Source organism: Panthera pardus, unplaced genomic scaffold, assembly GCF_024362965.1.
Source record: "Panthera pardus isolate Hobbes unplaced genomic scaffold, ASM2436296v1 HiC_scaffold_13, whole genome shotgun sequence".
Lineage (NCBI taxonomy): Eukaryota > Metazoa > Chordata > Mammalia > Carnivora > Felidae > Panthera > Panthera pardus.
The window spans coordinates 187,017,123-187,025,235 of NW_026526688.1; the positions used below are offsets into that span (position 1 = coordinate 187,017,123).

The following is an 8,113-nucleotide window of genomic DNA, read 5'->3' on the forward strand; positions in this document are numbered from 1 at the left end:
TGCACTGTTGGTGGGAATGCAAACGGGTGTAGCCGCTCTAGAAAACAGTGTGGAGTTTCCTCAAAAAATTAAAAATAGATCTATCCTATGACCCAGCAATAGCACTGCTAGGAATTTACCCAAGGGATACAGGAGTGCTGATGCATAGGGGCACTTATACCCCAATGTTTATAGCAGCACTTTCAACAATAGCCAAACTATGGGAAGAGCCTAAATGTCCATCAACTGATGAATGGATAAAGAAATTGTGGCTTGTATACACAATGGAATACCACTTGGCAATGAGAAAGAATGAAATATGGCCTGTAGTAACGTGGATGGAACTGGAGAGTGTTACGCTAAGTGAAATAAGTCATATAGAGAAAGATACCATATGTTTTCACTCTTATGTGGATCCTCAGAAACTTAACAGAAGACCATGGGGGAGGGGGAGGGAAAAATAAGTTAGAGAGGGGGAGAGAGCCAAAGCATAAGAGACTCTTAAACACTGAGAACAAACTGAGGGTTGATGGGGAGTGGGAGGTCGGGGAAAGTGGGTGATGGGCATTGAGGAGGGTACCTGTTGGGATGAGCACTGGGTGTTGTACGGAAACCAATTTGACAATAAATTTCATTAAAAAAATAAATAAATAAAATAAAATCTTTCATTCACATCTTTGATCCATTTTGAGTTCAGTTTTGTATTTCTTTTTCATCTGTTAGCATTTAATGAACCTCCATCTATTGTGGCTTCAAGCTACCAGGACACAGCACCCCCCCCCCCCACCTTTCCCTCCCTCCTCCCCCCCCCCCCCCCCCCCGCCAAATGTTTAATTTTCTCTCCAGCACTTGTACTGAAGAATTTGGCCTTCATGATGACAGGCTGTTTTGGGAGCTGTCCCTTCCCCAAAACTTTGTAGTAGTCCGATTGCACGAGATCAACAAGAGGAGCAGCGCTGGTCTTCCTTCTGGCAGCATTTACATGTGTCTGCTCGCTGACCGAGGTCCACAGTTTATCAAGGTTGACAGTTGGGCAGAAGCTCTGATCCCTCTCTAAGTGGTAATGCCTCATACCAACTTTTCCAAAGTAACCCAGATGATATTTGTCAAAGTTCATCCTATAGTGATGCATTACCCTGGCCTCCTGAGTGCTTCTGGTGTTTGCTGATGGGCGGCCGTGGCCTTGACTTGCATGGCCTGCCGGTTTTCAGGTCTTCCACAGTCTGGTTGGCAGCCCAGATGAAAGAGCCATTTTTGTGTGGTTTGTAAGGATCCAACTTTATTTCTTTGGCTTGTGGATATCCAGTTTTCCCCGCACCATTTGTTGAGGAGACAGTCCTTTCCCCATTGGATGTCTTAGCACCCTTGTTGAAAGTCATTTGACCCTGAATCTGAGGGTTTACTTCAGGTCTGTCTGTTCCACTCCATTGGTCTATATCTCTTATCTTTATGCTAGTACCATACTCTTTTGATTACTGTCCTTTGTAAAAAGTTTTGAAATCAGAAAGTGTGAGACCTCCAGGTTTGTTTGTTTGTTTGTTTGTTTTTTGAGAGACAGAGCATGAACGGTTGAAAGACAGAGAGACAGGGAGACACGGAATCTGAAGTAGGTTCCAGGCTCCGAGCTGTCAGCATAGAACCTGACGTGGGGCTCAAACTCACAGACCATAAGATCATGACCTGAGCCAAAGTGGTACGCCCAACCTACTGAGCCACCCAGGTGCTCCTGGGTTTGTTCTTTTTTTGACATTACTCTGTTAGTTAGCTAGGGCTACCATAACAAAATACCACAGACTGGGTGGCTTAAACAGCAGACTTTTATTTGTAGTTCTGAAGGCTAAAAGTTTAAGATCAATGTGTGTGCAGGTTTTGTTTCTTAAGTGGCCTTTCTTCTTGGCTTTCGAATGATCTTCTTGCTCTGTTCTCACATGGCCTTTCCTCTCAGTATGCACATCTCTGGTGTCTCTGTATGTACTCAAATTTCTTCTTACGAGGACATTGGTCAGATGAGCCCACCCAAAGGCCTCATTTTAGCTTAATCACCTCTTTAATGGTCCTCTCTCCAAATATAGTTATTTTCTGAGCTATATTGGAAGGCATGTGGTGGGGGGGAAGGGTAGAACTTTAACATGAATTTGGGAAGGTACGTAATTCAGCAGATAACAATTACTTTGACTGTTTGGGACCCGTTGAGATTCCATATGAATTTTAGGGTGGATTCTTCTATTTCTGCAGAAAATACTTTTAGGATTTTGATAGGGATTACATTAAGTCTGTAGATCATTTTGAATGATATTGACATCCTAACAATACCAAGCCTTCCAATCCATGAACACAGTATCTTTCCATTGATTTGTGTCTTTCTAAAAATTTCTTTTGGCAGTGTTTTTTAGTTTTCAGTGTATAAGTCTTTCACTTCCTTGGTTAAATATATTCCTAAGTATTTTTATTCTTTTTGATGCTATCGTAAGTGAGATTATCTTCATAATTTTATTTTTGGATTGTTCGTTGTTAGTGTATAGAAACAACTGATTTTTGTGTCTGATATTATTGTATCCTGCAACTCTGCTGAATTTGTTTATTCTACCAGGGATTTTTATTTTTTTCCCTCAAATCTTTAGGGTTTTGTCTATATATTATGTCATCCAGAGCACAGATTTGGGTGCCTTTTTGTTTCTGTTTTTTGTCTAATTGCTTTTGGCTAGGATTTCTAGTGCTATGTCGAATAGAAGTGATAAAAGTTAGCATCTCTGTTTTGTTTCTGATCTTAAAGGAAAAACTTTTCCATTTTTCTTCACTTTTGGGTGGGATATTAGCTGTGGGCTTTTCGTAGATGGCCTTGATTATGTTGAAGTAATTTCCTTCTGTTCCTAGTTCTTTTTATTATTATTATTTTTTTAATATTTTTATTTATTTTTTGAGAGAGAGAGTGAGTGGGAGAGGGGCAGAGAGAGAGAGAGAGAGAGAGAGAGAGGGAGACACAGAATTTGAAGCAGGCTCCAGGCTCTGAGCTGTCAGCACAGAGCCGTGAGATTATGACCTGAGCTGAAGTTGGACACTCAACCGACTGAGCCACCTAGGCGCCCCTGTTCCTAGTTCTTTTTTACATTTTTTTTGTTAGAAAACGTACTTAATTTTGTCAAATGCATTTTCTGCATCAATTGAAGTGATCATGTCTCCCCCCCTCCCCGCCCCCTTCATTCTGTCAATGTGGTATATTGACACTGGTTTTTCGTATGTTGAATCACTGTTTCATTCCAGGAATAAATCTCACTTGGTCATGGTGTAGAATCCTTTCAATTTTTTGTTGAGTTTTTGTTGCTGGTATTGTGTTAAGTATTTTTGCACTGATACTCATACAGTCTTCCACCTTTTAATAATGATATTGGAATAGGTGTTTTGTAGATACTCTCTCTGATATTAAGAAAGGGTTTTTTTTTAACATTTTAATTAATTTATTTTTTAATTTAAATCCAAGTTAGCATATAGTGTAAACATGATTTCAGTGGATTCTTTAATGTCCCTTACCCATTTAGCCCATCCTTCCTCCTACAACCTCTCCAGCAACCCTGTTTGTTCTCTATATTTAAGAGTGTCTTATGTTTTGTCCCCCTCCCTGTTTTTATATTATTTTTGCTTCCCTTACGTTCATCTATTTTGTATCTTAAATTCCTCATAAGAGTGAAATCATATGATATTTGTCTTCCTCTGACTAATTTTGCTTAGAATAATATAATACCTTCTAGTTCCATCCACGTAGTTGCAAATGGCAAGATTTCATTATTTTTTATTGCCAAGTAATACTCCATTGTGTGTGTGTGTGTGTGTGTGTGTGTGTGTGTGTGTGTGTGCGTGTGTATACGCATACCATATCTTCTGTATCCATCCATCAGTGGACATTTGGGCTCTTTCCATACTTTGGCTATTGTCGACAGTGCTGTTATAAACATTGGGGTGCATGTACCTTTGAAACAGCACACCTGTATCCCTTGTATAAATATCTAGTAGTGCAATTGCTGGGTCATAGGGTAGTTCTATTTTTAGTTTTTTGAGGAACCTCCATGCTGTTTTCCAGAGTGGCTGCACCAGCTTGCATTCCCACCAGCAGTGCAAAAGAGATCCTCTTTCTCCACATCCTTGCCAACATCTGTTGCTGCCTGAGTTGTTCATGTTAGCCATTCTGACAGGTGTAAGGTGGTATCTCATTGTGGTGTTTATTTGTATTTCCCTGATGATGAGTGATGTTGAACATTTTTGCACGTGTCGGTTGGCCATCTGGATGTCTTCTTTGGTGAAGGGTTTATTCATGTCTTTTGCCCATTTCTTCACTGGATTATTTGTTTTTTTGGGTGTTGAGTTTGATGAAGAAAGTTTTTAATTAAACAAAGTTAGCTGAATTTTTACCATGAATGAGATTTGGATTTTATAAAGTGCCTTTTGTTGTATTTAAATGCATGTTCTCCTTTATTCCATTACTATAGTCAAGCACATTGACAGAATTTTGAATGTTAAACTAACTTTGTATTCCTAGGTAAATGCTATTTGGTCATATAATATCTGCATTTTACATATTTTATATAAAACTGCATTTTATGTGCATATGTACTTTTTGGGTTTTTCATCTACATTTACTAGAGAAATTGGTCTAGATTTTTCCTTATAGGGTTTTAGATGTATGTTAATTATCCTGGCCACTTAAAACGAGTTGTGGTACTTCAGTCATTCTCTGAAATTTTTGGAGTTTTTGTAAGATTGGTTAGTCTTTTCTTAAATATTTGAAAGAATTTTGGGGTGAAGTTATTATCCTGGTCTCAAGTTATCTTTCATGGGTAGTTTTTAGTTACAGATTCAGTTTTCTGAAAGATCTTGAACTATTAAAATTTGTCTCTATTTTCTTGTTGTGTAAGATGTATTATTTTCTGAAAGAGTCTGGCCACTGCATCAGAGTTGACTAATTTATTGTCCTAAAGATCTCATCTTTCTAATATCCATCATCCCGTAAAGTAGATTACACTAATCTCACCTATTTCATTCCTGATAATGCTACTTTGTATTTTCTCCACTTAAAAGATTCTGTCGTCTTCGAGGTTTGTTACCTGTGCTAACCTTTTCAGAAAACCAACTCTGGTGTCGCTCATTTTGTCTGTTTTGTTTGCTTCCTACTGCTATTGCCTTTGTTCTTCATTATATCTTCTCATGTTTTTGTGATTTACGGTGCTGTTCTTTCTCTGACTTTTTCAAACAGGTTCCTAACCTTCCCTTTTTTAAAAATCTGCTATTAGAAGGGCACCTGGATGACTCAGTTAGTTAAATGTGCAACTGTTGGTTTTGGCTCAGGCTCATGGTTGGTGGGTTCGAGCCCTATGGTGGAATCTGTGCTGGCAAGAGTCCCTCCTTCTCTTTCTGCCTCTCCCCTGCTCGTGCGTTCTCTCTCTCTCTGTCTCTCTCTCTCTCTCTCAAAATAAATAAACATTTTTTAAAAATCTACACTTAGAGCTATGTAGTTCTCTGTGAATGTTTGGAAATAATGAGAACCAAAACTTTGTATAAATACCTTTATGTTTTCTTTTTTGCTTATTTTAAATAAAATTATAGGCAACTTCTGTTTACCCTAGAGTCTAGTGAGCAACTGATGTTTAAAGTTTCTTCATTATTTCTGTTTTTAACCCTTCTGCTAAGTATCTTCTTACCTGCTGAAGTTTCATAACTTCTCATTTTGCCTGTTTTTTCTTCTTTTTCATTGCCAGTAGACATTTATGGGGTGAATTCCATGGGGTTAAATTCTAAATGTGATTCCATATGAGGATATGTTGCCTGAAAGACTCTTCAGTGTAGGCAAAACCCTACAAGAGTATCTTGCCGTAGCACAGTTCTAACTATGATTCAGGCGACGTGCAGATGATTTTCTCTCATAAAATATCCCCTGAAATAGTTCAGTTTTATGAAAAAGTGAAGAAAACTTTGTAGCCTTAGAATTATTATAGGGAAAGAAAACCCAGAAACTTTAAAAGAGGGAGTGGTTTGAGTCAGATTTTTTTAAAGTGTATTTTCCTTATTTTGAGAGAGAGAGAGCGAGCATGGAGGGGCAGAGAGAGACTCCCAAGCAGGCTCTGCACCATTAGCATGGAGCCAGATGTGGGGCTCGAACTCACGAACTGTGAGATCATGACCTGAGCCCAAGTCAAGAGCCAGTCGCTTAACCTCCTGAGCCACCCAGGCACTGCAGATTTTTCATTATAACTTAAAAGTTCTTAACATTGAATGCAGACTATGTTTGAGAAGTGGTGTTTTACGAGACTTCATACATTGTACTGACTTCAGGGTTTCATTTGCAAGCTGACACCATGGCAGGCCTGGAAGGTTTGGTTGGTTTTATTGACAGAAGGCCTTGGTGCCTACAGAGACAGGAATTTGCAGCCAAGATTACCACACAAAACTGAGTCCCCCAGGGCGATAGCCACAGGAAGAAATCTACCAACTTTTAGAGATAGAACGCAGGGGAGTTTATCAGTCATGGCCTGGGCTCTGGTTTATCTCCTCTGCGAGTGTATAACCACATGGGTTGGTATTTAAATCTTTACTGCCTGCATCCTTCTATGAATATCCTCAGCCAGAGATGGTAAAATAAATGTGGCCTTGCTAGATGCCACTCCAGTGGATGGAAGAAGCTAACATAATACATGCCTGAAAGTACACATTCTCAATGACCTATAGGATTCAGGAGTCCAGATGTCAACCGTCTCTTAGGTATTCAGCACTGTGCTCTCCTAACACTTTGGAATGACCTGCTATAGTTGTGTTTTTGCACCCCTCCGTCTCACTCTCGTCTACAGTGGCTGCCATCCTCACGTAGTGTTATCTCTTGGCCGTAGTTAATTACTCCAGGAATGGGTACATGGCCCAAGCCAAAGCAGGCCGTCTCTTGGGGAATTTGAACTAAAGAGAAATCTCTTCTAGTCACTTGATGGGTAATGTAAAGACTCAGGATCCTTTGGTTGTTACATATTCATTCATGTAACCCTGCAGCCAGAGAGAACAATGCAGAAAAACAGGGGGGAGGAGACAAGAAACAGAGTCCCAAAGGCTTCTGTGAGTGCCTGGGTTTAGAAATTTCAAGTTTAGCTGCATTCCCTACCGGTGAGTTCTGTGCCATACATTCTATCATTGGATCTCCCTCTTCCCCCACTACCTTCTCCCCCTACCTCGACTTTGGCTGAGGTTATAGTTCATCCCAGAAGAGTTCAAACCGATATACCAATAGAGCCCCCACCTCATTTTTTTGTGGGCTCTCAGGGATTAGACATCTCTGTTTTGATGGAATGTTTGATGGAAGAGATATTCCAGATCTGACAGTCAAATGCTACAGTTTCATTTTTGTGTAAACACTCTGATTCATTCTCCTTATTTGAGTAGAAATGCCTAATAATGTATTTACATAAATTATGGCACCATTATATTGTGGATTTTATAAATGCCTTTAGCTATTACACTATGAGGGAGAAGTTGAAGGATGAGAAAATACATTTCTTTAGGCAAAATAGAGTATGCCAACCTCACCTATCACATTTACTATTCTGCAGGTGACGTTTGTGCTCCAGCTAAAATTACTCTTTTTCATACGAACAGAAGATTGGTTGAGTGATAGTTCTTCATTCAAGAAGGCACAGTAAAACTGACTGAAAAGCTTTTCAGAAGCAAAAATACTCTCCTAAAAATATTTTTGTGTTCTACAGAATGTTATTCATTTAATATTCACCTTTGAATATTGAAATTCCTTTTGACTCATTAAATACATTCTGTCACCAAATAGAAGACAAGCTTTAAGAATTTAACAATTCATGAGGATCTATTTATAATTTCATGTTTCTGCTTTAGGGAAATAGTTATGTACAGGATGTTAGAATGGAACTCTCCATGCCTCGGTTTCAACTAAGGTGATGATTCTGTGAATATCAAGATACTGAACGGGGAGAAAGCAGTGCATGCAAACTCTGTAAAAGAAATGTAAAGGCATCTGTTCCACAACTCTGTATCTGTCTGACAGACTAAGGATCAAAGAAGAGGTCTGATAGCTCTTTGTGTGGGGCCTGGAGAAGAGAATTCTTTGGAGGCCTCTTGCCATCCCTGGAGGGAT

The 8,113-nt window shown here is 39.3% G+C and overlaps 1 pseudogene; it reads right to left on the minus strand.

Annotated features, from left to right (window-relative positions):
• Positions 1 to 731: 731 nt before the first annotated feature.
• Positions 732 to 1,231, minus strand: LOC109269549 (60S ribosomal protein L27a-like; annotated as a pseudogene).
• Positions 1,232 to 8,113: the final 6,882 nt, after the last annotated feature.